Here is a 13,147-nt window from a genome sequence, read left to right on the forward strand (position 1 = left end):
TTGTCTTCTTCAACCATTTTTAACACTCTATTGTGACCATCCATCTTAAAAAGTGCTTGAAGCAAGAGTGCAATCTAAGAAGATGCTGAGTTTTGCCTAAATGTCAGTCTCTCCATTCTTTCAACAACATGCATTGAGTATCGGCCAAGTGCCAAGCATTGTTCTAGGTACTCAGTTTTTATAGTCATTCAAAGACAACACACATACTTGCGGAGGAAACATGAGCCAGAGGAGATCCATGGGAAAGGAAGCTCCAGAGAATACATAGAAACTTATGGAGGATTTGGAACATTTGTTTGGAATCAGTGAGACTCCAATCAAATCCTACTTGGATGTGAAAAAAGCAAGAAACTGCATTTCATATATGTACAAAATCAAAATGTAACAGAGGCCTCCTTGGATGAAGCACCCAATTTCCTGGCATCCAAGACTGAATTGCTTCCTCTCCCCACTCCCTAAAAGAAATATCCCTCACCATTCCCTAAATCCTGGCACTTGGGAGATGCTGGACTCAGAGAACGCCAAGGTGGCGAGGAGTCTGGAGGCCGTGTGACATGAAGACATTACCATGAAGCTGGGGGGAACATGAAATCTGTCTTCACATGTCTGCAGGCTGTTAGGTTAAAGAGAAATTAGATGCTTCCTCACTAGCTTTAAGGGCCAGAGTGAAAACAATGAAATAGGATGGCAGATTTAATGTCAAAAAGAGAACAAACTTTCTAGCAGGCACACTGACAGGCATTGAAGCGACCATATCTCAACCCTACTCAGCCATGTCAACAGGGTACAGTCCAAGCTCTTTATTAACTAGCTTCTGGAGTTCCTCTGTCTGGTTCCTGCCTTTGGTACCAGCTCCAACGTCCTCCACTCCCTGCCTCGCATTAACGTTCCGTTGTAATGCCCAGTGTTCAGAATCCCCAAAAACCCCCCAGGAAGGAGCCAAGACCCGCTGTAACTGCAAGAGAACCTTTATTCGTGCTAGCACGAGCTCTCATCTCCAGCGCTCACCGGGGAAAAAGAGACCCTCTCTCGCCACAACAAAGGCTTTAAAGGGGGTCTCAAGCAGTGGGCAGGGAGAGTGTTTATGATTGGTCAGGGGTAGGGTGAGGGGTCCAGTTACACAAAGGCACACTGAGGGGTCCAGTTACACAAAGGCACACTGGGCAGCTTGCCTAAAGTGGACTGAGTCCACCTCTCTACATTCCTATTGGCAGGTTCATGCAATTGTTACATTCTCGCGGTTTTCTAAGAAAAAGGAGTCATATACATAGTTACACAGGGTGGAGGGTACAGTACATTTTGTGCTGTCCTGCTCTGCCCTTTCACCGTGAGCACCAAATTGCGTGTAGTCTTGGCATATGCCAAGTGCTTTATTTTCCCAGTAGTTGGCTTCTGCCTGAAATCTCTGGTCTTCTCTTCTTGATTTGGCTGTATTCTGCTTTTGGCTTAGGACTCAGCCCATGCATCTCTGACTGGGCTCATCAACCTGCTCCTACAATGTTCTATATGCATCTCTCCCATTGGCCTTCTGCAGACATACACATAAAATAAATGTTTGTGAGTGTATCTGTTAGTATAATGATTAAAAATACTTAAATGGATTTTTCTCTGTTAACGAAAAAAAACCATTGAAACCTGTAAAGAATTTTAGTGAGTTTATTTGAGCCAAACTGTCGACATATGCTGGGAAGCAGAACCTCAATGAATTGAGATAATGCTCCGAGGAAATGGTGGGTTCCATCTGTATTTATACATTGCCATCAAAGGAGGGACATAGGTCGGCTACATGAAACTCATTGGTGATGGATTAAGGAGGTGGGATAAAGTCAACCGGGGGAAACCCCTGGGATTGGATAAAAAGCAAAACGATGGACACATACTTAGGTGGGTACAGGAACAATTAACATGATAATGAAGGAATTTGAAGTATCAATCCTGGTGCCCACCACATTTGGTTGTGCCCCAGGGGCTCCAGCAAAAGAAGGAAGTTACAAGTTACCCAGACATCTCACAGATATGTTATCTTAGAGGCAAAAAGGCAAATGGGCTCAGGAAAGAAGATCTAAGTTGATCTTTGTCAGGGAAGATATCGGACTAGGACATGACTACCCACTATAACCTGTTTGTAGTTAAATATTTAATTTTCAAACCATCCTTTGTGGTTATTTCAGGTCTCTGAGTTTGCAAGACTGCCACGCAGGCCTCCCCTGAGCTTGTCAGGTTAGCATGTGGCTCCTTTCATTCACATCTCTAATTTGGGTTCTTTATGGAATACTCTATATTAAAATACAGATTATTCGGCAAACATGAAATTCATGTGGGTAAGCCTTGGTGGTACTCCCCACCAGACAGTTTTCTTCCAGAGCAGATGAAGCTGAGGTACAAGAAAGGCAAATATGACTGCCAGTTGAGGCTGGCCTTCCACGTGCATGGCATCTCTCATTGTGGCTGTAGAAAAACAATGATGGCTTCAACTCTGAATCCCAAGTCACACATCACAAGGATAGACACTCGAAATTGCAATTGTGATTTAAAATTGGGCTGCTTTCCATCAGTATAACTTTTAATCACTGTTAAAAGTGTTCTTTGGAGAAACCAAGATGGCGGCATAGCTAAACACCTAAACTGCTGCCTGGCACAACAATTTCAAAACTACAACTAAAAGACAGAACGAACATCATCCAGAACCACAGGAAAGCTGGCTGAGTGGAAATTCTACAACTAGAAGGAAAGAAAAAAGCTCACAGAAAATCAGAGGAGCTGCAAAGGAATGAGGTATGGAGACATGTGCGCAGAGAGGAAGGGTGGCTGAGTGCATGGCTGGCTTTCTCTGGCGGGAGAGGGAAGGAAGCCCCCGACTGCACTGAACCCCAGTTCCCACTGCACTGAACCCCAGTTCCGGGCGAAACCCCATGGATCCAGGCTCATACGGGGGGAGTCAGGACTGTCAGGTAGAGAGAAAGGCACACAGAGACTCTGAGACTCAGGGAAACCGTGGCGGGCAGGGGTCTGGAGGCGCACGAGCGCAGAGAAGACTGACTGCTGAGGTTGCCGCTAGCTCTCCCTAGCAGAAGGGAGTCAGAAGCTCCTGACTGCACTGAACCCCAGTTCTGACTGCACTGAACCCCAGTTCTAGGCGAGCCTGGGGGAATCTGGACGGTTAGGCGGAAACTAAGAAGAGCCGCGGAAGGCAGAGGTCTGGAGGTGCACACGCAAGGGCAGGGCTGACGGGAAGCCAAAACTGTCTGCTCAGCCCTGAGACTCCGCCCCATCCAAGCTGAGCACAGAGGCTTTTGCAATTTTGCAAGTCTGGTCCTATAAGGCTGTCTCCAGCACAGGTCTCCTGGCGTAGACACAGCTGATACACATAGCCAATTGGCCTGGAGGTCAATTCCTACCAGTGATACCAACAACAATCAAGACTTAACTACAACAAGGCTGTACACACAGACCACAAAGGGGTGCACCAATAGTGTCCACCTCAGGTGACTAGGAGGCCGACCCACAGGGCCATATAGGAAACCTAGCACACAAAGCTACCCTACCAACTCAGAGAAGCAGCAAAAATGTGGAGACAAAGTAACAGATCACAAACGAAAGAAATGGAGGAAAAAAATGACTGGATATAGAATTCAAAACCACGGTTATAAGGTTTTTCAAGAATTTCCTAGAAAAGGCCGATAAATTTAGCCAGACCCTCAAGGATATGAAAAAGGACCAACTAGAAATTAAACATACACTGACTGAAATAAAAAATATTATACAGAGACCCAACAGCAGACTAGAGGAACACAAGAATCAAGTCAAAGATTTGAAATACAAAGAAGCAAAAAACACTCAACTGGCAAAGCAAAAAGAAAAAAAGAATCCAAAAAGTTGAAGATAGTGTAAGAAGCCTCTGGGACAACTTCAAGCATACCAACATCAGAATTATGGGGGTGCCAGAAGAAGAGAGAGAGCAAGATACTGAAAAGCTATTTGAAGAAATAATGACTAAAAACTTCCCCCACCTGGTGAAAGAAATAGACTTACAAGTCCAGGAAGCACACAGAACCCCAAACAAAAAGGAATCCAAAGAGGACCACACCAAGACACATCATAATTAAAATTCCAAGAGCAAAAGACAAAGAGAAAATATTAAAAGCAGCAAGAGAAAAACAGTTAATTACCTAGAAGGGAGCACCCACTCAATGTCAGCTGATTTCTCAACAGAAACTATGCAGGCCAGACAGGAGTGGCAATAAATATTCAAAGTGATGAATAGCAAGAACCTACAACCAAGATTACTCTACCCAGCAAAGTTATCATTCAGATTGGAAGGTCAGATAAAGAGCTTCACAGATAAGAAAAATCTAAAGGAGTTCATCACTGCCAAACCAGTATTATATGAAATGCTGAAAGGTATTCTTTAAGAAGAGGAAGAAGAAAAAAGTAAAGATAAAAATTATGAACAACAAATACATATCTATCAACAAGTGAACCTAAAAATCAAGTGAATTAAAAATCTGAGGAATAGAATAAACTGGTGAATATAATAGAATCAGGGGCATAGAAAGGGAGTGGACTGATAATTCCCAGGGGGAAAAGGGTGTGGGGGGTGCAGGAAGAGACTGGACAAAAATCGTACACCTATGGATGAGGACAGTGTGGGGGGAGGTAAGGGCAGCGGGTGGGGTGGGAACTGGGTGGAGGGGAGCTAAGGGGGGAAAAGGAGAAACTATTTTAATAATCTGAACAATAAAGATTTATTTTTAAAAAGTGTTCTTGATCAGCACTAATAGACTAGCTATTCCTATTAAACTTGTCTGATTACTTCTTTTTTTCTCCTAAGTCAGTGAACAGATCCAAGTTGGAGACCTTGTGTGTTGTGTACACCATGACATTTCTCCTACTTAGCAGGAGAGGAAGGAATGAAAGTAATTGGTTTGTGGTTCATTTCTTTCTTAGTTGTCAGAGAAAATAAACAATCAAATCTCCTATAAACATGTTGATAACTGGACCTCCTGGAAAATCAAGTCGATATTTCCTAGGAAACAGTAATTATTTATGGCATTTTCCTTAGCGTGATGTCCCTGGTTTAGAATCACTTGTGGTAAACAAACCTAGAATCCATGGGATTATGATGTATGGTTTCCTGGAGTATATCACATTGATTAAGTAACTATCTGCAGTATAAATGGAGATGTTTCTTAACCATAAACACTCTCTTCTGTGAACAGTAACCTGCAAACCTCACGCAGAGACTTCATATGTTATGCTGAGCCAGAGATTCTGTATCTGATGCAGGACAGAAAGCCCTGGGGAGTTAGACAGACTGTCCCAGACCTCTCGCTGCTTCACCTATACCATTTCATTGCTCGTACCGTATTTCTGAAGTTATTAATAAATCTTGATACTCAGCAAGATCTTAGATTCATGTAAGTCTGATTTGACAACCCAATCCTCTATGTTAGCTCACTAGCATCATACCTGCCTCAGTGAATATTGGTTAAAACAAATACGCAGATAGAATGCTCCTCTTTGTGAGTAACTAAGTTCGCATTGCCGGAATTATTACAATGGAAGCTGGAAGACAGTCTTTCAAAGATACCATCCATGCTGGGTTCTATGTTTGAGGGCAGATTGTACTAGATTAAACTGTTAAGGCTTCCAATGTTAACATTCCATAACATAACGACCCATCTTTGAAAGCTTAGAGTCTCATGCACTCAAAACCTCAGTTAAATGATAAGCAACCTTCAACAACATAAAACTCAATTTATATGGCTCCTGCTAATACAGAGTCACTTGAGACAGAAACATGAATTATCACTTCTTTTATTTAAATATACTTTTATTGATTTCAGAGAGGAAGGGACAGGGAGAGAGAGATAGAAACATCAATGATGAGAGAGAATCATTGATCAGCTGCCTCCTGCATGTCCACTTCTGGGGATCAAGCCTGCAACCTGGGCATGTGCCCTTGACTGGAATCAAACCCAGACTCTTCAGTCTGTACGCTAACGCTCTATTCACTGAACCAAACAAGCTAGGGCAAGAATTATCAATTCTTATTAAAGCCACTAAAAAAAAAAAAAAAAACGAGATAATTCTGATATATTGGTTCTATGATCCTCATAATAACCTTGAGAGATTATAAGGAGGGGGAAAATATTATTCTCTCTGATTAGGAAATAGATTCAGAAAGTAAAAGTGATTTTTTCCAAACTCACACAGCTAATCGTTACCAGAAGTGGACCTCAATCCAAGTCCTTGGCCTACTGAGACAATTAATTTTTCTTTATGTCGCACACAATGCCTATCTCATTCTTAACCAACTGTAGCCCAAGAAATAGCCACTAACCTCTCTAAATTTCAATTATCTCTTTTGCAAGTGACAATAATAAGCCCTACTTCACAAACAACACTGAATGTTCACAGAATAGAGTGTTTATGTTCCCTACTCAGATAAAATTCAGAGTACCGATGAATTATCAGAATGATAATTCTATATATCTCCACCAAATTTTATAATATCATATCCCTTTCACATTCATTATCACTTTTAATTTACCTCAACCATGCTTCAAAATGAGTTGAGATTTTTCTTTTCAAGGAGGTAACCATGACTGAAGAGGTTAAATAAACTAACTAAAGGTGAGAAACTGAGAGTAGAACTCCTTGTTGTCTAATTATAAAACCCCATGATAGAAGCTACAAAAAATTTATAAACCAGTGAGAAATTTTACTCCCTCTCCCCTTGAGAAATATATGCCTTATGAACACATAGGGCTACTTAATATGCGACATATGTTATCTAGAAAATTTAACCCATCTTGGAAATTAAGAATGTGACTGTGGGTTTCAAAGTTGTGTAGAGATCAACCTGTACATTCATCACTCTTCTGTCAGAAAGCCAATAGGATATGACCACAACTGGGTTACAAGCATATGGCACAGATACAGAGCTAGACACATTATAGATGCTTGCTAAATCCTTAGTTTTATGAATAATTCACTGTCATACAGGCATGATGAAATGACCTTGAACTTTGTCCTGATCCATGCATGGGCAGGCGATATCTTCCCAAGAAATTCACTTAACCAGAATGTCACTGTTTGCATCAGTCATATAGAGATCAGAGTGCCCGTTTGATTTGCTATGAAAAGATTCCACCTGTCCACTAAGATCTGTTCTTCTTTTCTTCCTAGGTACAGAACTTCCTAAGTGCAGCCTTCATGCAATCCCATGGGAACCAATGGATGTGAAGGAAAGTGATGTGTGCCATGTCAAGACCTGGACCATACCAATCTCCCAACTCCTCCATGTTCTTCTCCTTCCTGTGGCTGGAGACCAATAATGATTTTGGACAGCCTTAAAAGCCTGGTATTGAAGATGGCAGAGCCACTGTCAGCCTGAGTCCCTGAAAGACTGCGTGGAGCAAAAATTATCTGCCTATGTCTATTGACCTGGAACATCCATTTCTGCTTTACTCTTAGATGAGAAGAAAACAAGCCTTCATTGTGTTTGAGCTACTACATTTTTAGCTTCTTTCTTGTGGCAATTTAGCCCACACAAATTAATACAAATGATCATGTACTCTGAAATTATAAAGGATGATTTTTCTTCAGGACCATTATTCTAAGCTCAGCTCTCTCCCAGTTTAATTTTTTATGACATATGTCAACTTTAAAGTCAACCTCTTCATTTGAATAGTGTGTTGACAATAATAAAAATATCTCTGTGCTACCACTCTATAATTTCTCTTAAACTGTAGCTTTTATCATGACAGTTCTATATCAAGAAAATTCAGTGGTTTCTAACACAAATTATTCCAGTTTTGGCATGATGAGATGCAAGACACAAACTAGTCACACCCTTGTAGAAAGAGGCAGTTTATGGAATCGGGTAATTCTCATTTACAGCCAAGTGAACTGAGACACAGAGAGGTAATATGGTGTAATTTATGAGCACCAGGGAGGCCCTTCCCTTTAGCATGTATGTTATTTACAGAGCATTACTGGGTAAAGAAGCACTGCTAAAATAAAATAGTAATAATAATAATGTGCTAATTTGAACTGTCAATAGGTATAATAAAGGTTTCTAATCTCTCTTACTTGAATCCATCACAAATATCACTTTAAGTTATTCTTTATGAAGCACTAATTTATTTTATTTTTCTTAAACTCAAGAGTGTATCATGGTTTATTATCCTTTACCTTGGCTTTGAAGATACCCCTCCATGATCTGGCCCTACTTTGCCCTCAAGCTTACTTCCCAACACTCTCTATCCCCTACTCTGCTTCACACTCACCAATCTCATCATATTCTTTGTACCTTTGTTAATGCCTGACATTCACTCATCTCTGCTCCTCTGCCCACCTAAGTCTTGTACATCCTTCTAGAGTCAGTTCATTCTACATACACCATGATGAAGCTTCAGCTAAAAGCTCCAGACTACATTAATTATTTGACATCTGAAATCCATGGCCCTCCAGATCAGAAATAGACAATGATCACTTCATTCTTCTCTACTTGGTTTTATCTGTTTTTCCCTTTGTTGTTTATTGTGGATTTAAAATCCTTAAGGAGGAAAAATTTTCATACTAAGCAACACCACAGTGGAGAATCTAGGTATCAAGAGAGTGGGTTTCTACTCCCAGATCTTTTAATCACTGAATTTGAAATTGATACTTGAAATGCTTGCCCCTCAGTTTCTACATCAATATAAATGAGTTATAATCCACTATCCAACTCTAGAATTGAGTAATGTACTTTACATCCACCTATCACCAATTCAATAAAGACTCATTGGGTCTCTGCTAAATGCCACATGTGATTCTAGACTGAAGATTCAATGATAACTTATCTTCTTCCCAAAAAGGTTTCACAGTCTAAATGAAGAACATTGCTCTGAAAAGTAGTGAGTTTCTTATTATTAATGTCATGCAAGCAGAAGTGTTTGTTGAAAATATAGTAAGTGTTGTAGCAATGGCTCCTATAGCCAGAAGGGGTTTGAATAGACAGTTCTATTAGGAGGTCAAGGGGTGGCTCATATTTCCTGTCATCTGGAGTTCTGATCGATAAGATACAACCAAAAGGGTCAGTTGTCAAATAAGAGGCAAACCATTGATTCATGTATTGACTTAGCTCACAATGCTATAGCAAAATATCATAAACTGGGTGGCTTAAACAATGGACATTTATTTTTCACAGTTATAGAAGCTGGAAGTTCAAGATAAAGGTGCTGGGAGATTTAGTTCCAGTGTAAATCTACTTTCTGGCATGAGGACAGCCACCTTCTTGCTGTATCCTCAGATGTCAGAGAGAGAGCAAACGGGTTTCTCTTTCTGTTCATATAAAATCACTAATCTCATCCTGGGGGCTTCACTCTCATAGCTCATCAAACTTAATTATCTCCCAAAGGCCCATCTCCAAATATTGTCACATTAGGGATTAGAGCTTCAGCATATGAATTTGGAGGGATAGAAACATTCATCCAATTAAATGTATTAATTAATTAATATAAGTTAATTACATTTGTATTAATGTATTCATTAATTATGTTGGGGAGAAAAATTTTTTTCTCTACCTTTCTAGGTTTTTTTGGGAGCTGCTTTAATAAACAAATGAACATAACAGATTAACAGGAGAAAAACAAATTTAATTATGTATGTGTGGGAGCTCACAAAAATATGAGACTCACAAGCAGTCAAGCAGTTGAGAATTACACACCATCCTGAGCAAAGGAGAGGGTTTAGGAGTCTAGGACTTCAAAGGGGAGGAAGACATCATGTCCCACACTCTTTGCAGTTATTTTTGGTGATTGTTCTCTTCTTGGACCAAGCCTTTTATCTAAATCCTTTTAGGCAGTTAAGAGGGAGGTAAGTTATTTAGGACTTGTCTTCAGCTCAAAACAGTCTGCATGCCAAAGAGGCACATTCTGGGTAGACTTTTCCTGAACCCCTTTGATAACATATGTAGTAATTAAATATAGATGCAAAAGTTAATAGCCATGCTGTTAACTTATCAGAGTTCTGATAAAACATGGACTAGAGAATACGACTCGTCCTAAGGCCAGCACCTCCCCCATCAGAAAACATTCAAGTGGGGAGCAGAGTGAGAAGTGAGCCTGGAGAACAGAATCTGAATGGCTTTCCCCAACCAGGTGCATGGGCTCATCCTAACCACATAGTCAAAGGCAGAAAAGGTCACAGAAACATGTGTAACCTTTTTGTGGAGTGGCCTCCACAAGCATGACCCACGCAAGGTACCACCACCCCAGTGAGCCATGCCTTCTATCCTTGAAAGGGGGAGGGGTCACCATCAGTCCTTGTGTTCCTTTGCCCCTGTGGTTGCAGGAGATAGGGAAAGGACTCCCTTACAGTAATTCTCAATATCCTTTCAAAAATAAGATGTATTCTGTCATAGCATCTAGCACAGCAGGGAGCCCTTCTGAGCCCTTTAAACAATAAGGCAATCCCCATGCCAGAATGCCAGCCCCACATGTAAAAATACCTCCATTACCATCTATTACTCAGTGTGTCTGAGTGTGTCTGTGGCTGATAACAGCCCCAAATGACTTACAGAAACCTGCCTTACACACTATATCTCCACCTGCCTGATTCATTCATCAGAACTCATCCAACCTGTGATCTTACCCTGCTAGTTTCTTTGTTCCAGGCCTAATGCCTCTTCTTGAACACAGTTCAGTCCCCCTCAGCTCTGCCACCTCCATCACCCCAGAAAATGTTCCTGTCCCGGTCCCAACTCTCTCAGCTTTTTTAAGACTCACCCACCCCTCTCTCCCATACCCCATGATGTAAAACAGGAGGACATGTAGGAAGAGGTTAGTAAATGTCTGCTGATCTCATCATTTTAAACATTTAACTGTTAGGATATGTATCAGTCTTTACTCCCCTCTTATTTAAATTCCTAATAATAATAATATTGCCATTTGTTAAATGCTGGCTATGATTCAGGCACATGCTAATGAATTCATGCATTATGTTCTCTGACTCTCAAAGCCACCTCTAAGGTAAATGCTTCTATTCTCAGCTCTATTATATAATCAGGATGTCAAGTCTCTGAGAAGTTGGCACCTTGGCTAAGCTCAACAGATGTACCTCCATGTCTTCCTATCTTTAGACCTTAAATCAGTGCTCTGAATGGCTAATGGTGACATTGAATCTTACCATTGGGTCTTCCTCTTCCCTAAGGCAACAATGTAGATTTGTAATGTCATCATAACACATCTGGAGAGTTATAGCAAACCTCTCTTTTCATGTTTCAGCATTGATGGTAGGTTTTATTCCCCCTTTGTCTTTGCACAGTGAGTTGGAGTGGCCTGGAAGTGGGAAGGCAATTTCAAGCTCCAACAGGTTAGGGGACTCTGAGTAAATTATATAACCTTTATTATTTTTACCTTTTCATTAGCAAAATGGGCATAACTCCACCAGCTTTGCCTTTTCCAAACAGTTTTCCAGAACTGTGGTAAAACTCCAGTAAGGGGGTACATATAAAAATGATACAGCCAACCCAAATTATGATGTCCTACATTTAGTGAATATCGATCAGGCTGACACAGAGGGCTTATGAAACCAAGATCAGTGGAGCCTACCCTCAGGTTTTTTACAGTATTCTGGGGGGGGGGGGGGGGGGGCTCCGCATTACCATAAGTTCCAAGGTGTTTTCGCTGGTCCAAGGACCACATCTTGAGAACAATTGCCCTGTGCTAACTCCAACCCTGAACAAAGTACCCAGGAGTACTCACTCTCAAAGTCATCTCCCTTCTGTGCTAAGGAGGGCGACAGCGTGGGCGAGATTTCAGTCTCTGTCAGTCATCCCAGGGACATGGCAAACAAAGAAACAAAAGGAACTAGTCAGGAAGCTGTCCTTTCTTTCTCAGAGAAGTCATTGCTCCCTGCCAGACTCAAGGTGGGTCATGTGAGGGTATGGTGTGCAAACTGAGGATACTGGCAAGGGCTGAGCACCAAGGTATGTGAGCCTACAGGTGAGATTACAGCAGCCACCTAGCAGACAGGGGACATGAGTCACAGCAGCAACCTCTGAGAAACAGTATGATGACAGAACGGAGAACAAGGCCATTGCTAGCTAGCTCTAGCTCTGAAACAGGCCCTCTTATCCACAGGAACAAAAGTACAGGGTGTGCTCCCAGTAAGCCTCTAGGGGCTGCTTTAGCCTGGCTCTCCTGACAAGCTAATAGTTTTTCCTTTTCATAGCAAAGGAGCCATTCTCCCCCTGATGTTTTTCTGAGTGTGTCTGTGGCTGATAACAGCATAATTTCCCTTGGAAAATGTCCTTTCCTTCTCTCCCTCTCATTCACCATTCTCTGCTGCCTAAAGGAGAGGTGGGGGGAGAGAAAGAGAGAGACAGAGAGAGAGAGAGAGAGAGAGAGAGAGAGAGAGAGAGAGAGAGAAGAGAATGAATAGCCATTTTCTATAATGTTCCTTTAGCCATGTCATTCTGGTGGGTCCAGAATATGAAGGTCAAGTCCTGTCATGGAGGTGGGCATTTTGTTCCCAGATGAAGGGGGAATCTGGGCAGCCTCATATACGCTGCTGTGGGCACTACACCAAGCAGCCATCATCATGTGGGTCAACCCACCCTTCTCCCACTTGTGGGGGGCTGCTGTAAGCCCCTAAGACACCTGTGGTGGTGGCCGTCCTCCGCCCCCACCCCCATAGGAAAGAAGAAGGGGTGGGTCCATCCACCTCAGCAGCTTCTCCTTGATTTCCCCCTTCAAAGTTCCCCTGGGTATCCCTGGAACAGTCTGGGCTCCTCAGATATGCAAGTGACTCATCTTCCATCCATCAGAGATGAGACTTAAATAAATAAAAAGATCCTTCATGGGGCGACTGGGCCTAATGATAAGCAATTATGGGAAGGCAAATGAAGGCAGCGCTTTGTGCGGGGCCTGTGAAATTGGTTAAGCAAAAAGAATAATGGCCCGTTTCGGTGATTCATCCCTTTGCTCATTTCAGAGGGAGCATTATCTCAGTTAAGTGATGCAATTAATATGAAAATGAGGGAGTCATTGTTTAAGGAGATGAGAGGAAAGCAAGGAGGGGGTCCCGGGTGCCACCCGTGGGGAAGAATGGGGCCAGTGAGATGGAAATTTGCATAGGTCAGTAGCAATGTGACACC

The sequence above is a fragment of the Eptesicus fuscus genome, chromosome 2, assembly GCF_027574615.1.
Source record: "Eptesicus fuscus isolate TK198812 chromosome 2, DD_ASM_mEF_20220401, whole genome shotgun sequence".
NCBI lineage: Eukaryota > Metazoa > Chordata > Mammalia > Chiroptera > Vespertilionidae > Eptesicus > Eptesicus fuscus.